The sequence below is a fragment of the Macrosteles quadrilineatus genome, unplaced genomic scaffold (genome assembly GCF_028750875.1).
Source record: "Macrosteles quadrilineatus isolate MER2022 unplaced genomic scaffold, UCM_ALF_1.0 Scaffold_77__1_contigs__length_550361, whole genome shotgun sequence".
Classification (NCBI taxonomy): Eukaryota; Metazoa; Arthropoda; class Insecta; order Hemiptera; family Cicadellidae; genus Macrosteles; species Macrosteles quadrilineatus.
In genome coordinates, this window is record NW_026542670.1 from 41415 (window position 1) to 60336 (window position 18922).

An 18922-nucleotide genomic window follows, 5' to 3' on the forward strand; every position below is an offset into this window, starting at 1 on the left:
AGTTCGTTCGCTACGCTCACTCACCTTTAGGTTGGAGCTCGTTCGCTACGCTCACTCACCTTTAGGTTGGAGCTCGTTCGCTGCGCTCACTTGCCTTCAGGTTAGCTCGTTCGCTACGCTCACTTGCCTTCAGGTTAGCTCGTTCGCTACGCTAACTCGCCTCCAGGTTGAAGTTCGTTCGCTACGCTCAGTCACCTTTTGGTTGCAAATTAGCTGTTGTCATAAATGTAAAAGAAATAATAGTGCTGCACCCTGTTGGTAATCCTTGTAACTTTAATGCTATTGAACATCATAGAACAGAACCAACTTGTTTAATTGAAACAGCTGTTAAGATTCATTAATTCCATTTCTCATAAGGTTAACATGGGAAACTCCAGAGCCACTGGGGCGGAGCCGATTGGACGGATCACGAAATTGATGGTGTATAAACCTATTCCATGACATTCTACACGTATGTACCAAGTTTCGTGGCAATCGGTTCAGCGGTGTCTGAGTTTATCACTGTTAAATATACAAACATCCTCTTTTATACTTATAGATTTATTTTATTTTTTTTTATTTGGGTTTTTAAGCTCTTTAAAAAGGTCTAGAGAGAAATTGGAAAATTTTGTGTTTTGAGGGTCAAAAATGAGAAAAACCATTTTTTACCCACTAAAACCCCCCCGTAAATCCCCGTTCCCATGATCCGATCATGCTGGTTCGCGAACTCGTTCAAGTTTATCCCGCCTTACACCTTTAACCCAAATTTCATCAAAATCAGACAAAAATTACTCAAGTTATCGCGTTCACGGACGTATATATATATATATAAATCTATCTATTTTATATAATTCAGTTTTAAAAATCTTTGTACAACTAAATCTAGAGTTCTACTGGACCGATTTTATTAATTAATGAGTCGTTGGAAAGCTTAATTCGTGTAGATTGGCAAATTATTATGAAAGTTAGTTTTTGTTTTGGTTTATGGTGAATAATAAAAAAAAAACATGTTTTCCATAAGAAATACATTGAAAACGGTGTTTTTCACACTTTTATTTGGGTGAGACTTTAGGCTGCCTTTTTTTAGTGTTTCCAAGAAGTGTATGGTATCAATTTGTAGGAAATTTTATTCCCTTTCAGAATATCACTTTCCACTTTAGTCAATTTCCTCACAATTTAAAAGTTATTTGCAAAAAAGCTAAGCAGCCTCCGAATTTATAGTAATGAGAAAATACTGAGTTAGGGATATTTTTGTTAAACTTTGTACAACTAAATCTAGACTTCTACTGGACCGATTTTGTTAATTAATGGGTCATTAGAAAGCCTAACTCATGTAGATTTGCAAATAATTCTAAAATTGTGATTTTATTAAATATTTGTGGTGAAAAAGTAAAAATTACAAAAATACATTAAAAACTGTTTTTTTCAAGTTTCTGTTTTCAAGATTCTATTTGTAGCCAGCTTTTGGCTGTCTTTATTAAGTATTTTCAAGAAATGCATAGTAGTTATATGTAGTAAATTTTATTCTATTTCAGAATATCCCATTCACTTTGGTCGATTTCCCCTCCATTTAAAAGATATTGGCAATAATCTAAGTGATTTCCAAATTTATAGTGGTGAGAAAATACTGAATTATATAGCCTACTAGGGGCTTGTAGGGGCAAAAGCCCCTAAAAACCAAAATACATAAATTTTTTATCAACCTTCATTGGTCATTTATAAATAAGCACTGATTTTCTAGCATTATAATATAGTTTACAACACAAAATGTATACAATATATTATATACAGTAGATACATTTACATTTAAATGGTGGTTTGTAGGGACAATAGCCTCTAAAACAGTAAACTTTTTTATTTTGAAAATAATTAGCATAAAAAACAATTAAAATTTGGTTTAATTCAAGTTTTATTTACATGAATAGAAATCACTACTTACTTATTGCATTTGATAATTAGTCAGAACCTCTGGATAAACTATGTTTTTTGTATATGAATTGTTTTCTGTATTGTTCTGTTCTCTTGTATTTGCCATATATACTCTGATTCAACTTTGTCATGGAGACTTGAGAACTCATTGGGATTAGGCAACTCTGCATAAACACATCGGTCTATTTGGGCTGGTTCACGAAATTTTGATTCTTCGTCAAGGATTAAAAGTATGTGGCAGTGGGGCAAGCCTCGTTTCTGAAATTCTATGACGTACACAAAAGCAATAACCTTTCCAAATACATTATTTTTTAGGAGGTCCTTTTTCAACTCATTTAATTTACATTTAAATACTCTGGAAACGATATCTGGTCGATCGGCTGGTGCTTCATTGTCTTTCAGTGAAGATAGTATGTCAGTCCATTCAGGGTTGCATGTCATTGTTATAAATAAATCAGGCTTTCCGTATTTTTTAACGATAGCCATTGCATCTTGATAACGTTGAGTCATGTTACGCGGACTACCTTCAAATGTTGATGGCAACACAACAATCTTACCCGCAGTGACGCTTTCTAGTTGTGCTCTGTTCAAAACAAAATCTTGCAATCCGTGGTAGTGTTCACTCTAAGCTGCGATTGGTGATGTCTAATATAATTTAGTCTATTACTTTCAACTCTGGTGTATAGATCTACAATATATTGTTGAAATAGTTTTTTAGCAGCATGGATATTTGAGAAGCCGGGCCGAACAGCAAGTCTATAGCTGGCGAACTGTAGCATGGTAAGCTTCTCACGCAGTCTTTGACGTCGTTGTCCATTGTGAGTCATTTCTGCGTCCCGCCCAGGTTCGCCGCTCGGAAATAACAAAGGATAGCCTATAATAGCATTGGATCACAGTGTGGGCTCAATATTGATAAAAGCTTAGGCCCACTTTGGCGGTTGTAAATTACTACATGACGATTGTGTGGAGGTTCACCTTCTTCTGAATTAAACACTCCAGCAATTTCATCTGCGGAAGGTCTGTTGAATCGTCTAATATCCATCGAAATGTTGTCTACGAATCGAAGTTCAATGTTTTTAATGCTTTCATTAGTCATCATTTCATTAGCTTTTCTATAGGCTAAGTCTGGGAATATGGGTTATTTGATAATATGTCAGACAATAATTGAGTTACTATTTCCAACTTGAGGGCACTATTTTCGGTTCTTTGTAGTCTAAGATTATTTGCGACTGCAGTATCAATGAAATATAACTGACCGTATGAAGGGGCTTGTTCATCACCTGGTAATAAGTCCGAAATAAAACGGTGAATTTAACCTTGGACTTTAAAGCAATATGGTCCATTGCCTTGAACTTCTTTTTTCGTGGTAGAGAGTGAGGCAAATGCCATAGCACTATTATACTGTCTTATGTTTTTAATAAAATGTCCATTCCTAAACAACTGTTGTGGTTCATTGTTATTTTCAGGTTGTGGTAGATGTATGAGACCGTTATGGCAGCAAGAGTTGTAGTGACCATTTGTAGACTCTTCAACAAAGTGCAACGCACCACAATGCATACATTGATCATTCATCAGGCCCAGATTGTGTGTTGGTATCTCGTTTATAAGTGGTAATCTAAAAATAGGAGTATCTTCGACGTCATGATGTGGTTGTTCATTCCTTTCCTCATTATAAATTTCTCGCCTACGCTGTCGTCTGTCATGCTGATTTCGAAAGCCAACACCTCGGCGACGCGGCCTTCCTCCGTTGTTCATTACTATATTTAGGTAGAAAAGAAGAAATACGATAAGATAACTATAGATCACCATAACTAAAAATTATGTAAACAAACTTTGTAGTAAACAAACTGAAATTCATAAAAAGTACAGCTGGTATCTATATCAAAGGCTATGAGTACACAGATTTTCAGAAATACAACTAATACAAATCTGTGGCACAGCTGTTTTAATTTCAAAAGATGTAAACAAATTAAACCCCATGTTAGACCAGGCCGGGGTTGGGGTTGAGTATGCAAAATTATTCGGACGCACTTTCTCTTTTGATTGTTGTTAAGGACACTTTGGACAGTAAGAAAACGCATGTTGCCACGATCGGCTGTGGTCGAGTACCAATATGGCTGCCATCCAATATGGCGGACCAACTGACTTGACATTGATCGAGAAAAGTGCAAATAACTCAATCGTTTTTCGACCGATTTTGATAATTCTTTTATAGTTGAAAAGAAGAAGAAATTTGCTTTAAGAGTCTATCTTACACTTATAGTGATATACCGTTTAAAAAAGTGATAAATTAGATTTTAATAAAGATTTTACTTTTAAAACGGATTAAATATACATTGAGGTGATTATATTTGAGTTTTTACTGACGAAATATGTCGGAACTCAACCTGTAGCTGCTTGGGTAACAAAAACGTAATCATCCTTTATCATTTAATAACCAAAATCTAATAATTTGTAATTTAATAATCCATATATTATTAATGTTATTAATTTACAACGAAACACGATTGGAGAAGGTACGTTTTTAAAAAAAGAACAATGCAAGAAAAACTTCATGTAACGATTGGTTAAACAGATTTTATAGGGTAATTCGACCCTGCCGAGTACAAATCTGCGTGTTGCCAAAGCGAAATTTGAACCGGAAGTGCGGTATCCAAGATGGCGGCCAGACCCTGTTTGCCCCATTACTCTTTTGTTATTTGGCCTAAAATATTGGCTTAAACATCTGAATAGTGGTTTTCTCAGGTGCCAAACACATTGCAATACTCAAAATGTACCAACATCAACTTTTAAGAGCTTATGTTCCAAGATGGCGCCCAAGATGGCGTCCTAAAACTCTGTTTGCGTATATCCCTCTTCTTAGTTGGCCTAAAATAATAGTTTTAACATCTGCATAGGGGTTTTATCAGATTGCAAACACATTGCAATACTCCAAATTTACTTACTTAAACTTTTAGGGGCATATGTTCCAATATGACACCTATGATGGCGGCCTAAAACTCTGTTTTCGCATATCTCTCTTATTAATTGGCCTAAAATATTAATTTAAATGTCTGCATAGGGGTTTTATTGGAATTCCGAACACATTTCAATACTCAAAACGTTATCACAACAACCCTTGAGGTAATATTTACCAAGATGGCACACAATATGGCCGCCAAAAAACCCTGTTTCCGAATATCTGCCTTGTTTGTTTGTTTGAAATTATTATTTAAGCGTCCAAAAAGGGTTTTTCTTCTGATGCCAAATGGATTGAAACACTCATTATATACTTCATACGATTGTGTAGGACATAGGTTCTAACATCAGCTGCCAATTCTGTCCTTGGAAGAGAACAAAAAATTTGAGGAAAAGACCATCTAAGAGAAAATAAATTGTTAATTGCAATATTTAAAAGAAGATATGAACAAAATAAATGAACCATTTAAAAGGGTCAAACATTGTCGAGAACGGCAGCGCAGTTTGGTGCAAGTCTTTTGATTCTTCTTGCGTGTTTAAATTGTAGATATACACTTGGATAAACAATTACATCCTAGGATATCTGTAAAGGCTTTAGGGACTGACAAGGATCTCACAAGGATAGGATGTACTGGTGTCAGTGAAGCCCCCAGCTATATGACTCGGAACCATCTTCACCGGTCGGACAAGATGATCATTTTCAAACACGTTCAAATGGGACGTTTTTAAAATTTTCAGTACAACAAATCATTTAATTTGTAAAACCGTTGTGGATAGTATCTGAACATCGTGACTTTGCCTAATGAAATCTTAGGAATCACAGTACATTACCTTTTGGAGGCTAGGGTTACGTTTTTTTTTCATAACAACAATAAAGGTGTATAGCTTCATCCCTGCTGGATAAGTCTTTGCCCACCTGTTCAGGTGAGAGATATATACAACAACTTCAAACGTCCCAAAATTATGATGGAAAACTTCTTGCGAGATGAAGAGGGCGAGACCAGCTTAGTTTTCCTCAGAGCTAAAAAATTGTTCTAATCTTTTGGCAGTAGATATTTCCTCAAGATATTGTATATCATAACTTTAAAGTGCTTGAAACTCATCTTGTTTTTGTCGTTATAAAAAATCAGGAAGCCTTACCTCCAACACGTAATGTACGGTGACTGCAACTCCTAAGATGTCGTTAGGTGAAGACACGATCTTTAGTAGGGGCATACTATCATCAATGGTTTTACAAACTAAATGATTTGTTGTACTGAAAGTTCTAAAAAACATTCCATTAGAACGTGTTGAAAAATGCTCATCTTGTCCGACCGGTGAAGATGGTTCCGAGTCATATAGCTGGGGGCTTCACTGACACCAGTACATCCTATCCTTGTGAGATCCTTGTCAGTCCCAAAAGCCTTCATAGATATCCTAGGATTTAATTGTTTATCCAAGTGTATATCTACAATTTAAACACGCAAGAAGAATCAAAAGACTTGCACCAAACTGCGCTGCCGTTCTCGACAATGTTTGACCCTTTTAAATGGTACATTTATTTTGTTCATATCTTCTTTTAAATATTGCAATTAACAATTTATTTTCTCTTAGATGGCCTTTTCCTCATATTTCTTGTTCTCTTCCAAGGACAGAATTGGCAGCTGATGTTAAAACCTAGGTCCTACACAATGGTATGAAGTATATAATGAGTGTTTCAATCCATTTGGCATCAGAAGAAAAAACCTTTTTGGAGGCTTAAATAATAATTTCAAACAAACAAACAAGGCAGATATTCGGAAACAGGGGTTTTTGGCGGCCATATTGTGTGCCATCTTGGTATATATTACCTCAAGGGTTGTTGTGATAACGTTTTGAGTATTGAAATGTGTTCGGAATTCCAATAAAACCCCTATGCAGACATTTAAATTATTATTTTAGGCCAATTAATAAGAGAGATATGCGAAAACAGAGTTTTAGGACGCCATCATAGGTGTCATATTGGAACATATGCCCCTTAAAGTTTAAGTAAGTAAATTTGGAGTATTGCAATGTGTTTGCAATCTGATAAAACCCCTATGCAGATGTTAAAACTATTATTTTAGGCCAACTAAGAAGAGAGATATACGTAAACAGAGTTTTAGGACGCCATCTTGGGCGCCATCTTGGAACATAAGCTCTTAAAATTTGATGTAAGTACATTTTGAGTATCGCAATGTGTTTGGCACCTGAGAAGACGACTATTCAGATGTTTAAGCCAATATTTTAGGCCAAATAACAAAAGAGTAATGGGGCAAACAGGGTCTGGCCGCCATCTTGGATACCGCACTTCCGGTTCAAATTTCGCTTTGGCAACACGCAGATTTGTACTCGGCAGGGTCGAATTACCCTATAAAATCTGTTTAACCAATCGTTACATGAAGTTTTTCTTGCAGTGTTCTTTTTTAAAAACTACCTTCTCCAATTGTGTTTCGTTGTAAATTAATAACATTATTAATATATGGATTATTAAATTACAAATTATTAGATTTTGGTTATTAAATGATAAAGGATGATTACGTTTTTGTTACCCAAGCAGCTACAGGTTGAGTTCCGACATATTTCGTCAGTAAAAACTCAAATATAATCACCTCAATGAATATTTAATCCGTTTTAAAAGTAAAATCTTTATTAAAATCTAATTTATCACTTTTTAAACGGGATATCACTATAAGTGTAATAGAGACTCTTAAAGCAAATTTCTTCTTCTTTTCAACTATAAAAGAATTATCAAAATCGGTCGAAAAACTATGGAGTTATTTGCATTTTTCTCGATCAATGTCAAGTCAGTTGGTCCGCCATATTGGATGGCAGCCATATTGGTACTCGACCACAGCCGATCGTGGCAACATGCGTTTTCTTACTGTCCAAAGTGTCCTTAACAACAATCAAAAGAGAAAGTGCGTCCGAATAATTTTGCATACTCAACCCCAACCCCGGCCTGGTCTATGTTGTTTTAATGGGAAAAGTTTTATTCTGTTGCGAATTTATGGTAAAAAAATAAGAAAAATTAATAGTTTTCCCTCAAAATTCACGTCAAGACCTTTAAAATAAGACCCCTCCCATCCTTCTACGGCCATCCAGTCACTCACAATTTCTTTACAAAAATTTGACTTACGGAATTATATATATAGATATTTTTGTTAAACTTTGTACAACTAAATATAGACTTCTACCCGACCGATTTTGTTACTTAATGGGTCGTTGGAAAGCCTAATTTGTGTAGATTTGCAAATAATTATGAAAGTTTGATTTTATTAGATATTTGAGGTGAAAAAAAAAAATACATTTAAAACTCCTTTTTTCCAAGTTTATATTTCCAAGTTTATATTTGTAGCCAACATTAGGCTGCCTTTATTGAGTATTTTCCAGAAATACATAATAGTAATTTGTAGGAAATTTTATTCTCTATCGGAATATCACCTTCCACTTTGGTCGATTTCCTCACCATTTTAAAGTTATTTGCAAAAACGTTAAGCAACCTCCCAATTTATAGTGGTGAGAAAATACTGAATTAAATATGATGTTATTAAACTTTAAACAGTTAAATCTACAGTTCTACTGAACCAATTTAATTAATTAATAGGTCATTGGAAAGCCTAATTCGTGTAGATTTGCAAATAATTATGAAAGTTTGTTTTTTTTCAAGATTTATTTGGTGAAACCCGTCAAGGTCTGACAGTTGCTGTTGAGGTTGCAAGCAAGACCGTTTGACTATAAATCGATGATAAATAACTCCATTTAAAAAAAAAATTTGGATTGTTCGTGATTTAGCTTTCGTGGAGCGTGTGCTTTAGGTACGTCCGATCATAACAACCAATAATTAAAATTGAAGCTGGTATTTCACTGAAGGTTCTTAGGTCAAAACAAATAGAATAACGTAATTATAATTGAGTAAATATATCTAAAACTAATTCCATATCCAAATATAATTAAATTTATGTTTCCTGATTGAGCGATACAGTATATCTTTAACTTAACTAATTAAAACTATCAAAATCTCAAGTGAAAGCCTTTTAAGTATTTTAAGACCAAGACATATAAAATAACTTAAAATAAAATTTGAGTTACGTATCATTGACTGCAGATAAATACTAAAACGATTATAATTATTGTTGATTCGTTCGTGATTCGGCAGTGTGCTTTAAGGTAGGATCATTATGATCGGAATCCTAAAAATCAATAGCTCAAATGAAAGCTGGTATTTCACTTAAGGTTTTTAGACCAAAACATATAGGGTAATTTAATTAGAACTGCTGGAATACATCTTTAATTGAAGTAAAAAATAAAAAATAAATCAAATTTATATTTTTTCGTTGAGCAATACATTAGATAAATTAATAATGATGCTTGATGACAAATATGTGCTTGCATAGCTTTATTTTAAGACCAAAATTATGAAAATCGGTCGGGTAGAAGACCTTTAACCCGACTCGGAAAAGAAAACCCAACAATTTCTATGGATGACAATAATTAGTTTACCAGTATGCATAATCTAAACATACGAAACCTGTGTTAATAATTTAACAGCTTATTGTTATATTGTTATTTAATTTATTTCTCATTGATTAAATGTTGTTTTTAACAATTTGCATCTATCTATAATATTAAAACGAAACAGGGTTTTTTTATTTCACGATTCTGAATCAACCACTTGACGGATTTTCATGATTTTTGTGTTGAAAGAAATATAATTTTGAGAACTAGGGAATGACGAAGGGTTTCAGTTTTTTAGAAATTAAGTTTTAATTTTTAAAAAGTCTAGCAGCCGACGGTAGCAATTTAAAGTATTTTTAATGCTGGTTTAACTAACAGCTGGTTTATAACTGTCATTGAAATGTTTATGTTACGAGTTGTTTGTTTACAAAAATATTGTTCGTTAGTGTTTGTCTAAATACTATTTCACTTTAAAATGTAGGTAGTTTTTCCCTACCGTGAATGATCTCTGTTATCAGGAAATGATTTGTTTTGAACTAAACATCTCAAACACTGGCGTTTACTCAAGTTTTGTCGTAAATGCAATCTTTGTAAGTATTTAGTTTATGCATTGCAAATTTCAACTCATATTTGGGAAATATTTTTTCAGCAGTTAATCGCTTAATTGTTTAAGGTATAGTGATTTACGTGTTGATACCTACTTCTTTTTCTGTATGTTTGAATGTGAGTATGTCGGCATACTAAAATTTTGGTTAGTAATGAAAGCGTCAATCGGTGTAGTAGGTCTCTATAAAAACTGTCAAATAAACTGCAGGGTGCAGCAGAAACCAAAGTCGACTCATACCATACCAACTATCCCCGTAGTACTGATGATTCAGAAACTTGGGCACTGACCAAAGAACCGAAAAACCTTAATCCTGGGTTAGATAATAAAGTGCAGAGAAAATATACAGACCAGTTCAAGATAACGGCCCAGAGGTCCAAATAAAATAGAACAGAGAGCTAAGAGAAATGTGTCAACACCCAAATATAGGGATGCTTTCCAGAAGTAGGTAAAGCTTGGATTGACAGGCTGTGTATAAACTTTTAAAAAGTATATTCCAAGGAGTATCCCACGATAGACGGGAAATATTAAGTTATGAAATGCATTCTCAGACTGGGATCTATATTTTGAAGAGGCAGGTGATAGAAGAGAATCCTCATAAAAGTTTCAGTGGTCACGGAGGTAAGATAAGGTACGGTAAGTACATAAGTAGTACAGTATGCAATTGGAGGTGGCATGTAGCTACTCTACTCAAAACCAGTGTGAATAGGTCGCCAATCTCACTTCAAGATTTTTCAAATCGACACAAATGCTGTTTTATGGTAAAATTATCGGATTTAAAATGCATATCGCCATATTTTAAGTCTATATTCTAATGGAATAAATAGGTGGTCACGTTACATTTGTTTATAAGGTGATCTTCACCATTAAAACTGCCAGAATTTGTGTCTATGCGTGTAAACTAGATGTTCTAAATTATTCTGTTTTAGTTGACAACTCGATTCCCGTACGTAGGACGGGCAACAAGCTCGTTTGTGTTTAAAGTGAGTTCCTTATTATTATTCCTTATATGTTAAGTATGCGATTCTAATGTTATGTGCTTAATCTGTACCAATAATATTAGTAAGTAAAGTGGTGTATAGATTTCACAACAATTATTTTACAAGAGACCGTTGTATTTAACCACAACGGGCATTGTTGCTAGTATATATATATAAATCTATATAAACATGTCCTAAAATGATAATGATGCTCAACATATTGATCAGGTGCGCCATAGGAGGTCATGATGGAAGTCCTTGCAGAATATTGTGCATAGCATGTGCAAAGTTCACGGCTTTACCAAAATGCAATGGGAAGGGAGGGAAACAGGACCAGGACGTAGGAAATGATGAAGGAAGTAGTAAAGGCTAGCACAGAGGAGTGTAGGAACGCTGTGAGGCAGTAAGATTAATGTATCTGCAATCCTAAAATGCCATAGAAGGGAGGGAAACGGATCCACGACGTAGGAAGTGATTTAGGAAGTAGTAAATGCTAGTGTTCCGGAGTGTGGAAAACGTTTGTGGGAGTTATTTTAATGTATAAAAAAATACTAATATGCCATGGGAAGGGAGGGAAACAGGTCCAGGACGTAGGAAGTGGTGTAGGAAGTAGTAAAGGCTAGCAGTGAGGAGTGTAGGAACGCTGTGTGGCAGTAAGATTAATGTATCTGTAATCCTAAAATGCCATGGGAGGGGAGGGAAACAGGTCCAGGACGTAGGAAGTGATGAAGGAAGTAGTAAATGCTAGTGTTCCGGAGTGTGGAAACCGTTTGTGGGAGTTAGGTTAACGTTAACGTATATAAAGTACTAAAATGCCATGGGAAGGGAGGTAAACAGGTCCACGACGTAAGAAGTGATTTAAGAAGTAGTAAAGGCTAGTGTTCCGGAGTATGGAAACCGTTTGTGGGAGTTAGGTTAACGTATGTAAAATACTAATATGCTATGGGAAGGGAGGGAAACAGGTCCACGACGTAGGCAGTTTTGAAGGAAGTAGTAAAGGCTAGTGTTCCGGAGTGTGGAAACCGTTTGTGGGAGTTAGGTTAACGTATATAAAATACTAAAATGCCATTGGAAGGGATGGAAACAGGTCCACGACGTAGGAATTGATTTAGGAAGTAGTAAAGGCTAGTGTTCCGGAGTGTGGAAACCGTTTGTGGGAGTTATTTTAATGTATAAAAAAATACTAATATGCCATGGGAAGGGAGGGAAACAGGTCCAGGATGTAGGAAGTGGTGTAGGAAGTAGTAAAGGCTAGCAGTGAGGAGTGTAGGAACGCTGTGTGGCAGTAAGATTAATGTATCTGTAATCCTAAAATGCCATGGGAGGGGAGGGAAACAGGTCCACGACGTAGGCAGTTTTGAAGGAAGTAGTAAAGGCTAGTGTTCCGGAGTGTGGAAACCGTTTGTGGGAGTTAGGTTAACGTATATAAAATACTAATATGCTATGGGAAGGGAGGTTAACAGGTCCACGACGTAAGAAGTGATTTAGGAAGTAGTAAAGGCTAGTGTTCCGGAGTATAGAAACAGTTTGTGGGAGTTAGGTTAACGTTAACGTATATAAAGTACTAAAATGCCATGGGAAGGGAGGTAAACAGGTCCACGACGTAAGAAGTGATTTAGGAAGTAGTAAAGGCTAGTGTTCCGGAGTATGGAAACCGTTTGTGGGAGTTAGGTTAACGTATATAAAATACTAATATGCTTTGGGAAGGGAGGGAAACAGGTCCACGACGTAGAAAGTGATTTAGGAAGTGGTAAAGGCTAGTGTTCTGGAGTGTGGAAACCGTTTGTGGGAGTTAGGTTAACGTATATAAAATACTAATATGCTTTGGGAAGGGAGGGAAACAGGTCCACGACGTAGAAAGTGATTTAGGAAGTGGTAAAGGCTAGTGTTCTGGAGTGTGGAAACCGTTTGTGGGAGTTAGGTTAACGTATATAAAATACTAATATGCTTTGGGAAGGGAGGGAAACAGGTCCACGACGTAGGAAGTGATGAAGGAAGTAGTAAAGGCTAGTGTTCCGGAGTGTGGAAACCGTTTGTGGGAGTTAGGTTAACGTATATAAAATACTAAAATGCCATTGGAGGGGAGGGAAACAGGTCCACGACGTAGGAATTGATTTAGGAAGTAGTAAAGGCTAGTGTTCCGGAGTGTGGAAACCGTTTGTGGGAGTTAGGATAACGTATATAAAATACTAATATGCTTTGAGAAGGGAGGGAAACAGGTCCACGACGTAGGAAGTGATGAAGGAAGTGGTAAAGGCTAGTGTTCTGGAGTGTGGAAACCGTTTGTGGGAGTTAGGTTAACGTATATAAAATACTAATATGCTATAGGAAGGGAGGTTAACAGGTCCACGACGTAAGAAGTGATTTAGGAAGTAGTAAAGGCTAGTGTTCCGGAGTATGGAAACCGTTTGTGGGAGTTAGGTTAACGTATGTAAAATACTAATATGCTATGGGAAGGGAGGGAAACAGGTCCAGGACGTAGGAAGTGATGAAGGAAGTAGTAAAGGCTAGTGTTCCGGAGTGTGGAAACCGTTTGTGGGAGTTAGGTCAACGTATATAAAATACTAATATGCTATGGGAAGGGAGGGAAACAGGTTTATGACGTAGGAAGTTTTGAAGGAAGTAGTAAAGGCTACTGGTGTTGAGTGTGAATCATTTGTTGGAGCTAGGTTAACGTTTATATACCCCCGCCGCAGCAAACCTGCAGACTAAGCGAATTTCCATTAACCTGATTGGATTTACACTAAAATGCCTCAAAAAAAAATAGCACATTTATTTCCTATTTAAAAAGAATTAGTTTAACGAGTACTTAGGTTTGCTGCAACAGGGAGGGTAATAAAGATTGTTTTAAATAAAATGATATTAGTTTAGTAAGAAATAAAAGTATTTTCCAAAATCAATCAAAATATGTTCATAAACAAGCACACTACAACAGTTGACTTATTCTCCATAAGAATAACATGGGAATTTTAAAATTAAAATTTTTTTGAATTTTCTCCGTAACAATTAGACGCATAATAACGCTTCAATATACTAAATTATAAGTTTTTTTAAGCTCTACAAAATGGTTTAAAAAGAAATTGTGAAATTTTGTGTTTTTAGGGTCAAAAATGGGAAAAACCTATTTTTACCCCATAAAACCCCCCATAAACCCCCGTTCCCATAGTCCGATCATGCTGGTTTGCGAACTCATTCAAGTTTATCCCGCCTTAAACCTTCAAACCAAATTTTATCAAAATCGGACAAAAATTACTCAAGTTATCGTGCGGATGGACACATATAGATATCCTACTAATATTATAAATGAGAAAGTTTAGATGTATGGATGGATGTATGTTTGTGACAAGTGAACGCGAAAAATACTGGTCGGATTGGGCTGAAATTTGGCATGATGATAGCTCACATTCCCGATTAACATATAGGCATATTCTTATTTCAAAAATCCTTTCGGGCTCCGCCCCAGTGGCTCTGGAGTTTCCCATGTTAACCTTATGAGAAATGAAATTATTGAATCTTAACAGCTGTTTCAATTAAACAAGTTGGTTCTGTTCTGTGATGTTCAATAGCATTAAAGTTACAAAAATTACCAACAGGGTGCAGCACTATTATTTCTTTTACATTTATGACAACAGCTAATTTGCAACCAAAAGGTGAGTGAGCGTAGCGAACAAACTTCAACCAGGACGTGATTGAGCCATGCGAACGAGATAATCTTGAAAATTAAGAAGTTAAACGGGGCAAAGCCCGCGGGTTACAGCTAGTATATATATATATATATATATATATATATAAATTTGAACGAATGGTGTTTTTGGCCTCTGGGGACATCAAAATGAAAAAGTAAATCGGTCCCGGGCTTAGGTCTTACCATGAGACCTACGGTAATAGCTACTTCCCTATAGGGAAATTCGCTAAAACTACTTAAATGCAATGGGAAGGGAGGGAAACATATCCACGACGTAGGAAGTGGTGTAGGAAGTAGTAAAGGCTAGCATTGTGGAGTGTGGTAACGCTTTTTGGCGCTTTGCGGTGTGTGGGAACGCTTTGTTGTAGTTAAATATAATGTGTCTGGAATCCTAAAATGCTATGGGATGGGAGGGAAACAGGCCCATGGAGGTTCATCTTTGTGTTATATACTTCAATGGTTCACAATAATTCTGTTCAGTTTTCTGCATTATTGGTGTCAGATCACTGGAATGTATTCTACCAACTTTACAGCCGTTGATTATGGATGCACTGCACTTACAAACATGTACACTTTCAAATGCAACCCTCAAGCTATCAGTGTTATATTTGGTGTACTAACGTTGTACTGAATTTTTATTTTTTCTCCATGAAACCAATGTTCTACAGTACCACTGATTGGTCGATTGGTGTCGCTAAGTATGGCCATAGTCTTGATCAACTACTACAGATACGTGACAATGTCAGCATAAAAGACTAATGCTGTAACCTATGTGACCACTAATCTGGTGTAAAATATCATTTCTACATTGAAACTATTTACCGGTACTCAGGTTTCATGGTACAGTTTCAATTCTCGTAACCATACGGATATTTCAGCTAACATCCACACATTTGGTGTGTTTTCTCACACGTATAACTCAGTTCAACATTATAAATGTATACATCAGTTGTTTTATTAATTATTGAGATGGTCACGCCACCTAGGTGCGAATTTATACCCAAATATGAGTGAAGTATGGGTGTGTAGAATGGAGTGAGATGATCTGTGTCCAGATATCCGTGTGCATATCTATGTTTGTTATTTTATTATTGAATCAGACCAGGTGTTTCATTAGTCAAGACCATTATTTATTAAAAACCCATCAATTCTACAAGGACAGCTAGGTCCAGTATCGAACCGTAAAAAGTCACACGCTTATGACATATGTTTGCTGAAGAATGATCTTTAAGCAAAGGGTTACGTCTTAAAGAGGGTCCATACTTTTTTTAATAGATGGAATAAGATCTAAAACCCACTTTTTAACTCTGTTATTTTCTTATAGTCTTATACCGTTGTATTCCAGTGAACTATTCTTCGGAGGAAATTATCAGCAGTGTAGATAAAAAACAGACGAGAACGCATCTGTTGGTTAACAGATTAGAGGGTTGGCGTCCGTATGCCACGAACTGATTAGAAGTTATAAATGTTGTTAGAATAATTTTTTTTTAAATACAACCAACATCAAACGCTCTAAAAAGAATTAAATTATTTTAATAAAGTAAACTTTTGTATTAGTCAAGCTCACGTATTTTAAGTTGGCGCGGCCCTATGATGATTTTTGATACAAAATTGAAAGAGGGTGTCCATATTGCAGGTGACTATCTATAACTAAAGGTGTTAATTCATAGTTATGCGTTGGGTGTTATTTTATTACCGTAACCAAAGATCGGCATTATAGTGGTATTAACAAATATCTTTAAAAAGATTATAATGCATTTAAATGTTTCTAACTTGGAAAAGTAACGTTTTAATACTAAACTAGCTTCTTTTCCCTATCATAATAAAAAAAAATTATTTTCCTATTCATATAGATTATTTGTGTGTGTTATTTTCATAATGTGTTCATTCTCATTCTAAAGTAAACATAAATATAAAGTAAACATAAAATACAAGAAAATACTTCCTTTGGTATATAAACAAAACGGTTCTGTATGTTTTTTTATATATTTATGTTATCCAGCTACAATTTATTTATTTTAAAAATACACACACAATATTTTATTTTTATCATATTTGCAGTTAGAGCCGCACCGCACCGACTTGAAATACGTGAGCTTGACTAATACAAAAGTTTACTTTATTAAAATTATTTCATTCTTTTTAGAGCGTTTGATGTTGATTGTATTTTTTTACAAAAATAAATTATTTCATGATTTTTAGTGACTGTATAATTTGTTATATATTAATAACTTGAGGTTTTTTGATAAGCAAAACTGTTTGAAACAACCAAAAGTGCCACAGAACAATCATTATTTTAAAACGGGTGCCCACCCAAAAACGGGTTACCATTATTTTATTTTAAAACAATAACAAATAATGTTTGTTTGTTTACGTCAACAACATAAAAAATATGATAGGAAACATTGAATTTGCACCGTAAACATTCTTTTCGCATGGAAAACAATCATGATTTTTTCTGGTGATAACATAATACGAAAACAATCTATTTTGTGTGGTATGTCTTGAGGTAAAACGTCCGTGCGCGGTACTCCCGCGGCGGTAGCGGCGGACGTCGGTGTGGTACCTATGGCGCTTAAAGTATGGATATCCTAATCACAACCAAAGTATGAATCACTATATAGGTACCGTAACGTTTATGTGATATAAGGCGCAAGTCATATTTTCTCAAGTCGTATTTATAACTAAGAATTGTTTCTCCATTATTCTAATGATTACGTCAAGCATTGTCGCCAAGACTTATTTTTTAACAAACTCATAATAACCTAAAACTTATTCTGGCTCTATTCCAAATTGTAAATACGACATCTATTACAATTTCAATTTAAGAACGCCAGCGTTAATGGAAAGAACCTGCTATAGGTTACTGAAAATCGTCGTCAGACGCCGGTATGTGGTTGGATTCTTCTGGTATGCCAACAACCCTTACGTTACATCCTCTTTTGCAAATATTTGGCAGTTTGTTGCCTACTTTGCTAGTGTCAACATGGATAACTTAGTAAGTGAGATTGTGGTTACACAACGGGGAGGTAGTGCGCTGTTAGTTAACAGTTTTAAATTTATCAAGAATAAAGTAAGAATGCGCGGCAAAGTAAAGTAGTGGGTGTGCGAAAGGCGGCGGAGACATGGATGCAGGGCAACATGTTTAACCCAAGATGAGTAAAGCTATTTATTTTTTCGTTTCAGCCTGTGATATTGATTCCAGACTTGTTTTTTGGTTGATTTAAGCGTAGTTTTAAATAATATCTGAAACAAACAAATTAACTTTATACACCAAAAAATCGTTTTTTAAACTTTCGACGTGTAGGCCTAATTATTTTTAAATTTTAATTTTAATTTACACCCTTAAAATAACAATGATTAGTACGAATTAGTATGAGACTTCACCTTGTTAGGTTTGATTGATAGTGCCAGGGGACGAACCATGGCTCGGTATAGTTTATTTCAATTGTAAAAAAAGTCAAAGAAATATTGTAAGACAAAAGTCAAAAAGTGTAAACGCAATATAAAGGAAACTTACCTTTTATTTGCAAATAATTTTGGATTTATCATTTAAGTTTCAGTGGAATGTCAATTTATTATGATGGAAATGTTAACCTGGCAATCTACAACACATTAAATTTATTTTACAGCCGATATTGAAAATCCCTCGTTTATATTAGCCTACCAGGGGACCGAGCATTGCTCGTGGTGATTAATTTAGAAAGTACAGGATTAATTAATTAATTTAGAAAGTGTAGGATTACTTTATGTAATTTCCATGATATCCTAAAACAGTCTAAAATAGTTATGTAATAAAACAAATTATATAATAACAGTTTATCATTCGCGCTAATATAATATTTCATAGTTAATTCGCATATATTTGACATCGGGTTACCTCTAACAATTAATTGACTGCAATTAATTAACTTAATTAATTGCCATTGGGCCTAGTGTACAGTGTTGTGCTAGGCCTAAGGAAATGTTATTGTTACACAACAAAAACTAATTTCACTAACGAATCTACTCTGAGAAATAAGTTTAAATGTAAATATAAAAAACAAAATTATTAGTGAGTTGTTTATATCGTTGGTCAAAACTGCAAATAAACATTCTGAATAATAAAAGATGTTTTTTGCTGTATAATGTAGGCAAGTTTTAAAGGCTGAATCTAAGGGTATGCGAAAAAAGCATAGCCAAATATTTGAGCACTAACATATTTAACTCTTATATTCTGATTTATCAAGCGTAAACCCCTACACATATATATGTGGGGTGCGCAATGTATGAAGTATGTTGTCATATACTTTGATGTCCTTTATGCTATTGAGCCTAGAGCATATTTATACG

The 18922-nt window shown here is 35.0% G+C and overlaps 1 protein-coding gene across 7 annotated transcripts in view; it reads left to right on the top strand.

Annotated features, from left to right (window-relative positions):
- The window catches only part of LOC128982006 (vascular endothelial growth factor receptor 1-like), a 137284-nt gene that overhangs the window by 804 nt on the left and 117558 nt on the right, over window positions 1–18922 (top strand). The gene's annotated exons all lie outside the window — the stretch shown is intronic.